Raw genomic sequence first — 16740 nt, 5'->3', positions numbered from 1 at the left:
AGATAACAATTCCTAGACTGGAGTTGTGCGCGGCGGTGACAGCTGTAAGGATGGATAGTCTTCTCAGAGGCGAGCTTCGGATGTCTTTAGAGGAATCAGTATTCTGGACTGACAGCACAACCATTCTTCATTACATCTGGAGTAAGACCAAAAGGTTTCAAACCTTTGTAGCAAACAGGCTTGCTATAATCCATGACGGTTCAAATCCATCACAGTGGCGATATGTAAGCTCCAAAGATAACCCAGCTGATGATGCTTCAAGGGGTTTAACAGCAAAAACTATGTTGGAGAGACGTAGATGGCATGAGGGTCCTAAGTTCCTGTGGAGGAATCAGCGTAGTTGGCCCTTAGTGCCAGTATACAGCCCAACTACGTTGGACAGTGACAGTGAGGTAAAAAGGGAAACTAAAGCATGCGCTGCAGTCGTAAAGTTAGAAGACCCAGCAAATCAACTGCTGCATTACTACTCTGAATGGTTCCGGCTTCGTAAGGCTGTAGCATGGTATAGAAGATTTGGTCGATGGTTGAGCTGTGGGAAACCAAAGTTGAACCGCCTTTTCACTGTGGCAGAGATAGGGGCTACTGAGAAAGCTATCATTGCGTACATCCAGAAAATAAATTACGCTTCAGAGATACAATGTCTGAAATTGGGAAAGCCAATTACCAAGAAGAGTTGTCTATACAGCTTGGAGCCATTCTATGATGCAGATGGCTTGCTGAAAATCAAAGGAAGATTAGAAAGGGCTCCAATAGCTGACGCAGCCAAACATCCAGTTATCATTCCAAGAGATCATCATATTGCGGAGCTTTTGGTCAGAAATGTTCATGTGCGGGAATCTCATCATTGTGGTCGAGAATTTGTAATGGCTATGCTCCGTCAGAAGTATTGGATTCCTCGGGCGAGACCATTGGTGAAAAGGATCTTGCGAGGATGTGTCATCTGCAAGCGTCTAAAGGGAGACTTGCAAAAGCAAAGAATGGCAGATCTACCTGTTGACAGAGTCACTCCACAATGTGCCCCCTTCACGTACACAGGAGTTGATTGTTTTGGACCATTCTTTGTGAAAAGAGGACGGTCACAAGAGAAAAGATACGGATGTCTGTTCACATGTTTGACCATGAGAGCAATTCATATCGAAAAGCTGCATTCCATGGATGGAGATTCATTTATCAATGCGTTAATTAGGTTTATTGCGAGGAGAGGTAAACCAAAGAAGATCCGCTCGGATAATGGCAGTAACTTTGTTGGAGGGAATAAAGAACTGAGAGAATCAATCAAGAAGTGGAATGATAGTAACAGCACTAGACAAGAATTGTTAATCCGTGAGATAGAATGGGAATTCAACCCACCCACTGCCTCACATATGGGAGGAGTCTGGGAGCGACAAATTCACACTGTGCGATCCATCCTAGTATCCTTGCTGAGAAATCAAGTACTGGATGATGAAAGACTGGATACAATATTTGCAGAAGTAGAGAATGTGGTCAATAGTCGTCCACTTACAATTGTATCAGATGACAGTAAAGTTGCGCCTGCATTGACACCAAATGACCTGTTGCGTCCTGGCGAAGGCCACATGTCACCACCAGGTGTTTTTGGTACTAGGGATGCCTATGGAAAACGCTGGAGACATGTGCAGTTTGTGGTAAATGAGTTTTGGCGCCGTTGGGTTCAGGAGTATCTCCCTACTTTGATAAACCGTTCAAAGTGGATCTCCAGAAAGCGAAACATCCAGGTTGGTGATGTGGTTATCCTCCTTGATGAATCACAGCCTCGAATGCATTGGCCATTGGCTCGAGTAAAGAGGGTTTTTCATGCCAAAGATGGAGCTGTGAGATCGGTTGAAGTGAAAACTGCATATGCGGACAACGTGTGCAGACCCGTAGCAAAGATCTGCCTACTAGAGGCTTCAAAGGAAGAGGACTGATGAGATAGTCACAGTTCGATGATAATCATAGCAAGTGTTTATATCCAAATTTAAACATTTCTTGTTCAAAACTAAATTCATACATCTAAATTTTTGTCGTTTGTTCATAGTTTATTGAAAGTATTGTAATACTTTGGAAATGCTTACCCCTAAGGACGCATTTGGGGGGCGGCGTGTTACGGCCAAAATTGAGCCGTGCAATTTTGTTTGTTTCAATGAGTATTCAAAGTTAAATTTACATAACGCAAAATGATTTGTCGCTGATATCTACGTTCTCACGCTGCCAAGTACGAACTCAGAACATTACGTCATCGATATCATTGTTTATGTAGTCGTTTAATGTCAGTCCACTGTTCGCTCATATTCTGCCAAATTAATATTCGTTGATTTAAACTTTCAATCGTTGATATCTTGATAGTAAAATCATTCACTTACTGATACACTAAATACTCTTTAAGCTGCGCGCGAATATCTTTGTTAGAATCGCAGCTTTGTCTGGGACGAATATCAGTATTCACGATATAAAATAGGTTCAGTGGGGAAGTTTTTTGGAAAAACATGGAATTGAAAGTGCGCAACTGGTGGACAGCAATTTCACGGGCCCTGTAACGGCGACAGTGGACACCACAGATGTAGAATTTGTTGTCTGACCACAGAAGTTGCAGAATAAAGTCGGTATGTTGATATCTTCAAGGCTGTGTTATGTCTAACATTGATGGACGCATGAAACAAATGATGGTTTTGACCGTATCAGGGGGAAAGATTCCATTAATTATTTTACTTTGCAGTCCCCCTTCCCTCAACATAAGACTTAATTTTAGAATCTAATAAGACTATATACTCTGATATAAAATAAGCCTTGGACGCAAACTATGAACAACCTTTTCCCCGTTCAAAACTATAGATATATATGTGCATCTATGTATGTTCGACAATTGATATGAATGTACTTAACTGAAATATGTTGCTTATAAGTGTCTTTGTGTAAAGAACGCGTCATTTCACTATACATGGTTGTCCATGGCTCAAGGTATGAATTAGAATACTTCACAAGCTGATGGTGATTAGAAGGGCATTTACATACAAAATTAGAGTTTGGAATTTGAACTTGAAGTGTCATTTTCAATTTAGATTGTAGACTACGGCACAGACTATGAATAATTTGTCTCCCTTTATAGTGCATTTGTATACGTATATGTTTGATAATTGACCTAAGTTTAATTCAATAGCATTAGGTGATTAGAAGTGCTTAGGTATTCAACAATATGATATTTAATTTTATCAAAAGATAGCAATGTGTCGTATATGTGAGTATATCTGGCAAACTACTAGTAAGCATGTAAACCATTCAATATAAATCTAACTATATCTGTTGAATCATCGTCGATAAACTTTCTCGATGATCAATGGTTAAATTGATTAATTTGCCTGAACTTCTTTTTTCTCTGCCCGCTGTCTGCCTTTTAAGTCTACCTTGATGGTCAACTGTTGTTGTCATTCTGATTACAACACTTTGACGGTCGGCATCAAAGTGTTCATCACAAACACAACCTATTTATGATGATCAGTCATAGAAACACACCTGTTTCGTTGGAATACCTCGGAAAACTGGTTTATGAAATGGATTTTTTCAGGCCCATTAAGAGTGATTTATCAGACTCATATTGAGTAAGGGCCCCCTCGTGGTACTCTTGAATTTTAAAAGCCCCTTGAACACTTAATGTTGATTTTGTGCCCTATGCCCGTTTCGCCCGTGCGGTTAATTATGCCCGTTCCCTAAAAGATGCGATGCATTGGACAAGATGGCAACTTATCGATCGAATACGGTTGATAAGTTGTATGCTGAAAAGAGGTAGTGTAATTACGACCATCGGTCTGTAATATTACTTACTTTAAAATATGAAAAGGATTATAATTTTTTATGAACTACATCTCATGGTGCGCCATAGTCATGATAGATTACATGATCAAAAGAGAAACCAACCGTAAATGGACCATTGTGACGGAAATAATATTGTGTGGTAATTTTGAGGAAAAAGAGCGTGAACTGTGTATTTTTGGGTAAAATTGTTAAAGTATCACACGTTCAACGAATGGTTGAATTGTCAACTAACTGTGTAGGAAATTCATAAAGTTTCATATGAATAGCTGTAGATGTCATGTAAAAATAAAGTTATCACCTTGCTTGAATATTGTAGTTCCTGCAACTGTTATTCAAATGCGTTTGGCTCAATCCTTCAAGTGATAGATGTTTTTTATTAAGAGATGCACGATGGACAATTGTATTGGAAGGAAGTTTTGGGTCAAGAAAGGTCATACTTACTCTGATAATCCCTCGTGTGATGTACCAACGTCTGCGTACAAATGGTAGAGTGCAAGGGCATATGCAACAACAACGAGCCAAAAAATCAAAAGAAATCGAATAACGCTGTTTACCACTTTTGCAACCACAATCAACATAGGGCCTAAATAGCGGGTAAGGTAAAGCGGCTCAGCAAAACGTAGTATTGCTAATACGAAAGTGATGGTTGTGAGTTTACTGAACAAAACAGATACATGTGGAAAATCGTATTGCTGTCCTGTTATCACAGGGTATACGAAAATTGTACTTAGGAAAAATGACAGAAGAATATATAGATCTAACCTATTCCAGTGATTCTGAGAATAACGAGTCCAGCCTTGAGATAGCATCTGACTCAATTCTATCATAGACAGAGTAGCAAAGAAGATTATCGACATGCAAAGTATTGGCAAGTAATTGTAATCTGAAATCAGAGTAGCAGCAGAACCCTCCACAGTCACATCCACCTCTATCTCATAGATGAACATGAAAGCAAGAAAAAAGAAATAGGTGAAATAGTAACTCAAAAAAGACGATATAGGACTGTGGTACAGACATTTCTTGGTGGTGTGTTTTACAGAAAGAAACAGGTGAATTGGGATAATTATGGGTAAAATGCCATAAGCAAAAAATGAAAACATTGCATAAAGGAATGCCCATCTTCTCCCCTTCCTATTCGTCCACGCTGGTTGCCCACTTAACCATTCGTCGTTGAGAAAGGCCTGACATTTGTTGTGTGTAATGAACTGTAAGAAAACATTTATCGTTATTGAGACAAAATTTTGTATTGATTAAGGTATGAATAGGTTAGCATCATTGGGGTGAAATGGATTAAATCTTACACGTGCATTGCATTCTTAGAATATATATAACACTTTACGCAAACCCCTTTTGTCCTAGTTATTGGGGCAAATTGCTTTGTTCATAAACGTTTTGAGAGTAATGTTAGAATTATCTACCTAGTTAATGTAATCATTCTTTACATTTGACTAGATAGATCGGTCAACATAACCATCGTGTGATTCCCGGTTTTCAAGTGTGGAAATCTTCGGTTCCTAATGCATCAATATGTCAGATATTATTTTAAGCATACAAGGGACTTACCTCTTTCTGTTGTGTTGCAATGGCCAATTTTGCAACGGTCTACTCTGAATTGTAGTCATAAGTAAAATTCAATAAAAAATTCAATCTACGCTTTTGCTTTTCCTCAGTGTTATTGTGGCCTCGCAGCAGTAATGGTATTTCTTTTTCATCACGACAGCAGTTCAGTAGTTCGAGCGTGAATGCTTGCAATTGCTGTTGAAGTTTTTGATACTCTTCCTGTTCGTAAGCAATTACCTTATCATTAGTAAAACCAACGAGAACAACAACAACAACAACAGCAACAACAACAATAACAATAATAATAATAATAATAATAATAATATGGTTCAATGACACTGTGCTCTAATTTTACAGAAATACTCAGTACTAGTACACACATAACATGGCATCCATTGTGCTGCTAAGCTGATTTGACGCGTTATGAAGCAGGACACACCCATCTAACTTTTGACATTACAAGTATTATTGATGCGTAACTGACGCATCTGCAAAAAAACTGCCAATGCAAAGAAATGCTACGCGAATTTATAATTCACTCAGATAACACGTTCCCCTGTTGTTTTTTGTCAAAACACTTCTGAATACGTCATTTCTATAAGTCTCTGCGGCGATACTACATGTATCTTGTCTTGGTGTTCGATCGATAGGAAAACGCCGTCATTGTTGTTTCGTTGTTCTCATGTGAAAGTATGAGGAATCAAGAAAGGCATACGATGATAGAAGGCACTATACTTACAACTACGTATACTAATGTGCTCATATGATTTTTTACATGTCGATGATGCACAGCAAGTCAAGTTTTCTTCAATTTGAATTAATGTTTTGTTTTCACTTCCAATAGAAGGGGCCCAGGGGAAAGACTGTCAATGTCATGGGCTTGTTTAATTCTCACCAGAGAAGACGACGAAGTCATGGCCATCGACACAGCAATAACACCAGTAATCCCCAGTTCAGTGATCTACTACCCATGTTAAATCAACCTTTGGGTGTTAACAAAGTAAAAACTGCATTGTGTGCATGCTCAGAAGTTAAGATCACTTCTCCTGACTGTTGAAGCTATGAATGTATACGACCCTCTGCTGCCCGAATACCGGTTAATTTAAATTATTGTGGATATAGGCAAAATTATATCGCCTATTCAAGCCTGTTCGGACAGAAAGCATCAAAAGTCAGCAGAGAATGTTTTTCCCCTTGAGGTTTGTTAACAAAGGGATTGAAATGATTAACATCAACAATATCTTACACAACAAGGACGTTATGGACAAAGTACCACCTTATTTTACATTTCAAGACCCTCCTATAGTGTCCTATACCTATTCTAAGACCATAGGTAGGAAATTATTTAATTAAAATAGGGTCTTGAAAGAAATTGATATTAAGAACAATGTTCATGATGGTACTTGTGATTGTATGTCATCTCCCTTTTGTTACAAACCTCACGGTCATATAATAACAGGTGACATGAAGATCGTTACACATCATAAGCTTCCGATCGGCAGCTGTTTCAGTTTGGCCCAAAATATCGCGAGCCACCCAAATTAAACTGGAACTTTAACTTCAAGTTAATCATGGATGCTGCTGAGGCTTATGCTAAGAAGTGGGCTGCCCTCGAAGACGAAGACGTTAGATGTCTTTCAGACTGGCTTCGCACAGTCCGTGATAAGGTAAAATCTCTCATTTCACGTCCCCGTTCTTCACATACTGTCATCAACACTACATCTGCCTTTGATGACCCTTCTGTACGGGAATGTCTAGATGCTTTACACGATAAATATGTTGTTGTGCCTGCAGACAAAGCATCAAACAACATCATCTTTGTCTACAAGCAATGTTACATTCAATGTGTAAAGAACGAACTTCAGATTAACTCAGATGATGAGAGTAGCACAACATACTCTCTTTCAACCTTATCTGAAGAGGAAATATTGCAGAACCATTCAACAGTTTTGAGTGAATTTGGCATCAAGTTAGCGCAAGATGACAAGGTATTACCTAATCTATATTGGATTCCTAAGATCCATAAGAATCCCTATAAACAACGTTTCATAGCTGGTTCCAGTAAGTGTACAACAAAACGCTTGTCACGACTGTTAACCATCATTTTATCAACCATTAAATCTGGTTTGGTACGGTATTGAGACAAAGTATATGAAACTAGTTGGGCCAATCAAATGTGGATATTAAAGAACTCCAAAGAATTGTTACATATTTTACAAAATAACAAAAACATGTACAATTCAATCCACACATTTGATTTTTCAACGTTGTACACAGCCATTCCACATAACAAACTTAAAGACAGGCTATCATCTCTCGTGAAGAAAGCCTTCTTTTACAAGAATGGTAGTCATAGGTATGAATACATTGCCATCAAGCGCAACTTGGGCTATTTCACCAACAACAGCGATGCCAAACTCAAATACAGTGATGTTGAGGTGATTCAAATGCTATATTTCCTAATTGACAACATATTTATCAAGTTTGCTGGCATGATATTCAGGCAAACCATAGGCATTCCCATAGGTACAAACTGCGCCCCACTTCTTGCAGACTTATTTTTGTATTCGTATGAAGCAGAGTTCATACAATCACTTCAGAAATCTGGGTGTAAAAGGATTGCCAAGCGATTTAACAACACCCACAGATATATCGATGATCTCATCAGTTTAAACAATCCTGGTATATCCAATTATCTACACCACATCTACCCAGATGATTTGGAAATAAAAGGCATAAATGAAAGTGTAGACTCGGCTTCATACCTAGACGTATTGTTTGAAGTTAGACAAAATACACTATATACTAAGCTGTATAATAAAAGAGACGATTTCAATTTTTAAATCATAAACTTCCCCTTTTTGTCGAGCAATATACCATCATCTCCAGCTTATGGTGTGTATATTTCACAACTCCTTAGATACAGTAGAGCATGCCATTCATATGAAGACTTTCGAGTTAGACACAGCCTATTAGCTCAAACGTTAGTGAGGCAAGGATTCTCAGAAAGTAGATTAGTGAAATCATTTAAGAAGTTCTACGGTAGATACGGAGATGTTGTATCAAAATATGACCTGTCTGTTACTCAAATGATGAGTGACAGCATACCAAATTTTGACTCACAAAAGTAATTTGGTGAATTCACCAAATAACAATTGATTTGTCGCTTTGGGTCAATCTTGACGGGTGCGGCTAGCTGGCAGGGTACGCTTACCCATTCCGGACACCTGGTACCACCACTATTTTGTGGTTAAAGATGACCCCATTGCCTTTGTCATTTTCAATATGTTCCTTGGACCTGGTAAATTGCTTAGTTACCTTGAATGATAACAATTATTGGACCTGATTTGATGTCTATTCCTACAGAATGGCTACTAAGAACATTCTACCGCAAACCAATCTTATTTACCGGCAGATATGAAATGCTCCATCTCATAATGACCCGGGAACATAATTTGAAAGTGATGGTATATACGATTTTAAAGAAAATTTTTGACGAAAAAAAATGCCCTCGAACTAAAAAGATTAAGCAAATTTCACAATAATTTCAATGAATTCTATTTTGGTCAGCCCTAGGAACCTGCTAACCTAATTTTAAGGAATCGGACCATTGGTTTCAAAGAAGATTTAAAAAAAATACCAACATAGAGGAAAAATTCATTAAAAAATAGAACACAGCCAATATTGGCACCAAGTCAATACGGCTGAACATGCGTGGTACCTCAAAACCAAGCATGACAATGATCAAATGAGTAGTTCCTGATTTCTTGATTTGTGATCATTTTCATCTTTTTTCTACCTGATTTGAATTTTTATATGGTCATTTACATGGTCATTTGAAGAACGGCACATGTATATCACCTATGATATTACTGTAATAACCCCCAAAATCAGCTGGACCCGGGCAGCTGTTCTAAATTCCTGCTGTGGATATACATACATACATGTACATTTGTCACATGAACTGGCCCGAATCGCAGGACGGATAAAAATCTGAATTACCCATGTTCTATTCATGAACCTAACTTTTTCCTTCGCAGACCAATTTGTCGCGTTCGATGCCCTGCTGTCATGATAATTTTCAGAAAAGGTGATGCAATGAATGCAAACATGGAAACATGGAGTGCATGTCCACGAAATTTCGAGTCGCTGAATCTTTAGTAGCCATTCAAAAAAAGAGAATGGGATGACGTTGCGGTTAGTGCTCCAGTCTAGTCGTAGAGACGGCTAACTGTGGACATGGCTCCAAATTTGGTGCCATAACTTCAAGGTTATATCACTATAATTACAAAGTTCATTTTATATACAAATGAACCCTCAATTTACTTCACACAACTGAATGCTTCTCAACACAGTCAGATACCTGTCTGATCAGTGTCTGCAGAAGATTTCATCAAGCAGTTTTTCGGAGTTATATGACTAATTAGAAAACTGAGCTATTTGTTAACTTGACATGGTCCAATGCTTCCCAGTACGATTAGATATCTATCAGATCAATATATGTGGCAGCTATCAATCAAATTTGGTGTAGGTATTTCGGAGTTATACCACTAATTACAAAAGTTCATTAAATATGAAAATGAGCAGATACTTTACATGGCATTCACACTAACATCATACTGTGCTGAGATTGTCATCTGTGAAAAGTTTAATGAAATTTTGTGCAGTACTTCTTGATATATCTTAACACTGTCATTACTATCTCCATAGGAAACCATTGTATGAAAAAATGTTATTTTCGCAACTTCGTTGATATGCAGGCCACCTTGACCAAAATCAAATCAGTTTCTGCCATTAGCGTATTGTACCTGTCTACCGAATCTGACTTGAATCCGTTCAGACGTTTTGAGTTATCGTGTAAACAGACAGACAGACAGATACAAACACACTCACTCACACACACATACTCTCACACACACACGGACAGACAGACAGACATCGCTACGACATTTGCTCATGTGTGGTATGACCTATTTCAGCAAATAGTTTTCTCGGTTGACATTTTACAATGCGTCACAAAGACCCTAGGTAGGCATGAAAATCTGGTCAATGAATGTAATTTTGCTAGAGCAATAATGTAAAAGTATTTGGAGTCAGCAGTTATTTGTATCGCGAGATAATGTGTCCTTTGAATAAAGAAAGCGAAAATTATTGAGTGAATGTAATTTGTAACTTTGTTACATTATTACTCAAAGTCAATGCATCCATAAATGATTTCCATGCATTGAATAAAATACATTTGTAAAAGTATCATGAATTGTGGTAAATGGGAAAGTAAACCATTCTGAGGGATAGGTGGCGAGACTTCATTGCAAGGGCGGTCCACTACCCTAAATTACTTTAGGGTATCCTACGGGAAATTCATTTCGATATCGATGAGTTACCTTCATACTTGCGATTGTTTTAACTTTTTACCCAATCATATCTTTTAAATGTTTATAAAGAATGTATATTGATATTGCAGTAACGAAACTAAAAATTATCATAAATTAAATTTACAGTACCTTCAATGTTGGTGAAGCCTCCTCGTTGACAATCATAGACAATTTATGTTCCAATTCAAATGCCACTTTCAAACAATTCTTCTCGTTTTCCCCATTGCGCTTATCTTTTAAATAGGACAAAGATATGTATGCTGGACTGGACAAGGCAGAGTAATGCTGGATCTTCGTTCTCTCTTCATTATCTGTTTACACAAAAATAAGTCAATTATAAATAAAGAACGACGAAAGAAAGAGGAAACAAAGAAGAAAGAAAGAAAGAAAGAAAGAAAGAAAGAATAGAAAGTATAAATAAGTAAAACATACATACATACATACATACATACATACATACATACATACATACATACATTGATACAAGGAGACATAACCTCTAAATTGCCACATAAGTATTGCAAACGGGATCTATTTAAAAAAATATACAGTCAAGCATCTGGATATAAAGCAGGACTGGTGAGCCCATAATGGTAAACACCCCTAGAAGTATTTACGTACATGATTTGGCAGATATACAATTGTCCAAATTATGGACAGGTATAATAAGCAGGTTGGTAAAATTTGGTTATACCAACATCTAACATATACATTGCACAGGCCCCTCTGATGTAGTACAATCAGCCTTAATGATTTTACGACGAAAATAGATTAAGAATGACAAGCACACCCAGTACAGATGAAGGAGTTCGCCAGGGAAATGGAGAGACCGGATTGTCAATGATTCCTTACACAAGAAAACCAACTGGTAGATGTTATTTTATTCATTGCCGGACACAGAATGCACAAACCATGGGGAGAGGGTTCTAAAAATGTCAACCCATCATGATATATTTCATATAAATGTACTGCCTTAAATTGCCTTAAAAAGACAAAATTGCAGATTTCATCATAATTTCAATATATCACATTTAGTTCATCTGTAGCAGACTTTATACCAAATTTCAAAGCTATCAGACAAGCAGTTTTGGAGAAACACATTTTTTGACCAAAAATGGCAAAAAATTGCCCCAAAAAGACAAAATTGCAGATTTCATCATAATTTCAATATATCACATTTATTTCATCTGTATACCAAATTTTAACGGTACCAGACAAATAGTTTTGGAAAGAAATTTTTTTACAAAAATGGCAAAAATTGCCTTAAAATACAAAATTGTAGATTTCGACATAATTTAAATATATCATTTTAAGTTTATCTGTAGGAATCAGTATACCAAATATCAAAGCTATCAAACTCGTTGTTTTGGAGAAACGAATTTTTGACAAAAAATGGCACAAATTGCCCCCAAAGTACAAAATTGCTGATTTCATCATAATTTCAATATATCACATTTAGTTCATCTGTTGGAACCTGTATACCAAATTTCAAAGCTATCAGACCAGTACTTTTTGAGAAATAAACTTTTTGACCAAAAATGGCAAAAATTGCCCCAAAATTACAAACTTGTAAATTCCATCATAATTTCAATATATCACATTTTGCTCATACCTATAAACTTGTATACCAAATATCAAAGCTGTCAGACAAGCGGTTTTGATGAAACAAATTCTTTGACCAAAAATGACAAAAATTGCCTTAAAAGTACAAATTTGCATATTTCTGCACAATTTGAACAAATCTGAAATAGATCATCCCTAGGGACCTATGTACCAAATATCAAAGCTATCTGACCTGTAGTTTTGAAGAAGAAGATTTTTAAAGATTTTTGACCAAAAGTGGCAAAAATTGCCTCTTAATGCAAATATGCAAATTACACCGAGATTTGAACAAATCTGACTGAAGTTACCCTAAGTAAACTGCATATCAAATTTCAAAGCAATAAGACGTGCAGTGTCAGAGTAGAAGGCAAGTGTTGACGGATGACGGACGATGGACGGACGGACGGAAGGACGATGACGACGACGACAACGACGGACGACGACGGAAAATTAGCCAAATTGATAAGCTCCGCGTCGCTGACAGCGAACCTTCAAAAAAAAATGAAACATATTGTCAAAAACCCCAAAAAACATAGCTTTACCTAGCTTGCAAAATTAACCGTAAAAAGGTGCTGAAGTGAACTTCAACCTGATCAAGCACTTTACACATACGTACAGAGAGCTCACGAGACATGTTCTGGCACTCGTCCAATGGGTCCTTTGAAACCGTTCAACAGTGAACGCGCAGATACAGCCGCAGGGATGGAGCGCCTGGAAACCGTTCGTGTTACGGTACAGGCGTTGCTACGGGTTTTTAGCTTACGAAAAATTCTATTGTTCTAGATGTATAATAATGCAAATTATTGTATGTAGGCTTCAATCATAATTCCAAAATATTCAGCACAAGAGGAAAGGTCTGACTTTAATCTAGATGATTATGTTCATTTTACTATCATTCAACAAAGTGGCTGCAGCTAGTTGTTTCATAAGATGTGTGCTAACTTTTGTGGGTGTTGGAAAGAACCTGTATTTAATAGCACACACAGGTTGTCGTCAAATGTCGCCACAAGCTGCTCATGGATAAACATACATCGCTTAAATACAATATTCCGATAGCAGCTGTCATGACTTCTGTCAAGAGTCACTTTCGCAGTGCAAAGTATATTCGATAGCAGGGCTAAGGCAGCTGCCTGACTTATCTTAAGCGAGGCTGAGAACATCTGTAAGGAAGAAGACTGACTTGCCTAAACCTATTTTTGTCGAAACCCTATCTACTTGAAACTTAACAGTGATCTGTCCGATTCAATTGAAATGACGCAGGTCCTTTGCGCAGCTTCGCGAGCCCATTGGCTCAGCCCTATTGTGGTATCATTTCAAAGAATGAGATATCATGGATGCACGAAAGGCTAAGCCACATATATATCAGTGATCGGTTTCTATTACTTTCGGAAGTTCAAAATGTACCTTTTGGTGGTTTATCTTCCAATGCCTCCGCACCATGATCCAGAAGCAATTTCACCATGTAAAAGTCATTATTTACACTGGCAGTTTCTAGAGCTGTTGTTTCAATTCCATCAAGTCTGCCTTTTAAATTAATGTCTACCTGTAAGAAAAGGACACAATAAGAAGCAAATGCCATTCTATTTTATATGAATCAACATAAACAATATGTACAGATATGCTTCAAATATCTTGTCAAACATCAGGGTATGTGTAGACCCATATCTAGAACTGTTGGGCATTAATCCTTATAATGAAAGCTTATGTGACCACGATGAATCAAGATGAACGATTTCTGCTTACTTCTGGCAGATTTTGGAGGTAATTTCGTCTTTTTCGTGTGGAGTGAGTGCGTTTAATTAGTTTTTAGAGAGTGGAGTTATCTTTGTATGGAGTGAGCGCGTTGTGGTAGGCGTCGGGTAGATTTTGGTCAAAAAACTTTTGGTGAAAATAGTGTCGAGTCGGACCTTTTTGCTATTACCATTTTAGTTGACGTGTGCTTCTTCCCCGTCGAACTAGTCGATTGTATTCTTTGTCTATCCCATCAAAAGAGGCTCTGTCGATGTACACCAGGAACATGATAACCCAAGACAAGATTCAGTGACTGCTGTAGTAGCAGGGATGTTTTCTGAAGCAACAACATTAGAGGGTTGCAAGCACATCAAGATAGACGCTGCCGTGACAGTCCAGAAGTTGAGCCGCGGAATCAACGAACGTTTATTATTTCTGACTGCAGCGACGATAATTCTCCGGACTCATACGTATCAGGAGAAATGCAGGTTTTTATTCACGCATAACATTTTCTGAATGGTACCTTGTTGTTGAACATCCGTCGTCTGAGCTTCAAGACACCCGTTGCTCTGATAGTCGATTTCATAAATAGTGCCGAACACCGTTCTTCAATATACTTAAACAAGATCATTTTTATCTTAAAATTTTAAACCTACAATTGATAAATTTGTAAAAGATATTGAATGGTAATTTAGAAAATTTCATACAAACTTTGCAGAGCTGAATTCTTCAAATGCTGTTATTGCTGAATATTGACAAAATAACAACCCTTTCCACATGGTAGCCGTGGCTGAGTGTAATATTATCCGACGTCTCACTTGCACGTCCAGTCATTTGATATGACGGCTTTTCACTCAAATTGATGTTATAGTACGTACCAACTAAATACCCTGTCTAAAATATCCCTGGTTTCCACTTGATTCGTACTGAAACACCCGAACGAGAAATGCTATTATCCATTAGGGAGCTGTCATTATTTACGGCCTGGGGGTCGAAGGAATGTGAGGGAGGTCACTCAAAAAACTGAAAACTTAAAGGGGGTAATCAAAACGTGGAGAGGAAGAAGGGGTACTCAATTTTTAATGCGAAATAAACTGAAACACCTCTCAGATTGCACCATTCCACACATCAATTTCTCAAAATTTTTGATGCGAGAGGGGCCTCCTTGAGATATTCTAACAGTTTTACTAGTAAAAGACAAATCAAAAACACCTCTCAGATTGCACCAGACTGCACCATTGCACACATCAATTTCTCAAATTTTTCACAGGATCTAGGATAAAACTGAACTGTTGTGAATTCATCCTTTATTATCACAGAAACATATATTTTCATTGACTTCAGTTTAATAACCATTTTGACATTTAACCATACCGTATTCAGGCTTTTCATTAGAAGCTGGCAGCTGGAGAAATGACACAAGAAGGTCACAGATTTTCCATTCCTGCATATTTTTTGGTCTTCAGTCTCTGACAAACTGAGAACTGTTTTATTTACAAAATGTATTGTCATTGTTTGGCTTTTGAATACTGTGACTCAAACACTGATACTGCAAACGTTGTCAAAAAAATATCAGTGTTCAACGTAACTTTAAAACAATTGAAACCCGTCTCAGATGGCACCTTTACACACATCAAAATGTTCGATACGAGAGGGGGACCCCTCTCGTGCTTTTCCCCTGGGGTGTTCTAACAATTTTACTCAATAAAAAATTAAAAACACCTCTCAGTTTGCACCAGACTGCACCATTGCACACATTAATTTCTCAAAATTTTCCATGCAATAGAGGACAGCCCCCTCTGACTCTGTCGTTTTCCCCAGCCTTTTTTTTCTCCCCATGTACTTTCAAATCCTGCCCATGCAGTCACATATCTTAGTGAAAAACCTGTCATGATACCTATTCAAATTAAACAATACTATATGGTGGGATACTGACTATATCGTGAGCTTTTTATCTGTTTTTTGTTGTTACTTTGAATTTCGTTTTGTTGCTTACACCTTTTTCAACCTTCATGAGATATCCGACGATAACCTAGCAGGGTACATCAGGGTTGAAAGGTCTTTACTATTATTGCTGTATTTATGTCATTTTACAAATACATGTATTGGTATTTAAGTTTACTAAGTTTGGGAGGGGGTCAGTCAACATTTCTGAGTTAGAGAGGGGGATTTCTCAAATTCATTATGGTTGGCTAGGGGTCATTCGAAATTTCAGAGTTTTGGATGAAATTCTTCCGACCCCCCAGGCCGTAAATAATGACGGCTCCATAAGAGCAGCTTCGGCGTGCTCAAAGTTAACCTCGACATCCACCGTTAAGCGTGGTCAATTCAGCTGTGACCCAGGTATGACTGCATAACACAATCAAGTTGGCAAATACGTCATGACATATCAAGCAGAAACAGTTTTTTTCTTGTTTATCTCCTCCCATATTTTTAGTGAATAGTTGAGTGCTCTGATATAAGCTGTTCAACATTTAGAAAAAGCTGTAACTATTGTTCTTCTCAAAATGTGGATCGCCCATCTTTTGAACCCTCTTTCTTATGTAGCAAGCCACATTAGTTCAATTTTTCGTACTATGTAAACCACATCCAATGACTAATCTTCGCTATTTGCCTGATTAAGGATTTAATGTCCGTAATTCTGTACCTATGTGCATAAAAA

General features: G+C 37.7%; 1 protein-coding gene and 1 long non-coding RNA gene across 3 annotated transcripts in view; both read right to left on the bottom strand.

The window, feature by feature from the left end:
- Positions 1-16740, bottom strand: part of LOC139116675 (short transient receptor potential channel 5-like) — a 215670-nt gene that overhangs the window by 9592 nt on the left and 189338 nt on the right. The window lies entirely within an intron of this gene.
- LOC139116681 (uncharacterized) lies at positions 4049-11039 on the bottom strand. The gene is made up of 3 exons (XR_011548356.1): positions 10875-11039; positions 5374-5589; positions 4049-5015 (listed from the first exon to the last, which is right to left on the bottom strand). It is a non-coding gene; the product is annotated as an uncharacterized lncRNA (long non-coding RNA).

Source organism: Ptychodera flava, chromosome 18 (genome assembly GCF_041260155.1).
Source record: "Ptychodera flava strain L36383 chromosome 18, AS_Pfla_20210202, whole genome shotgun sequence".
Taxonomy (NCBI): Eukaryota; Metazoa; Hemichordata; class Enteropneusta; family Ptychoderidae; genus Ptychodera; species Ptychodera flava.
Note: the sequence above shows the minus strand (reverse complement) of the source record. Positions and strands in the feature narration are given on the sequence as shown.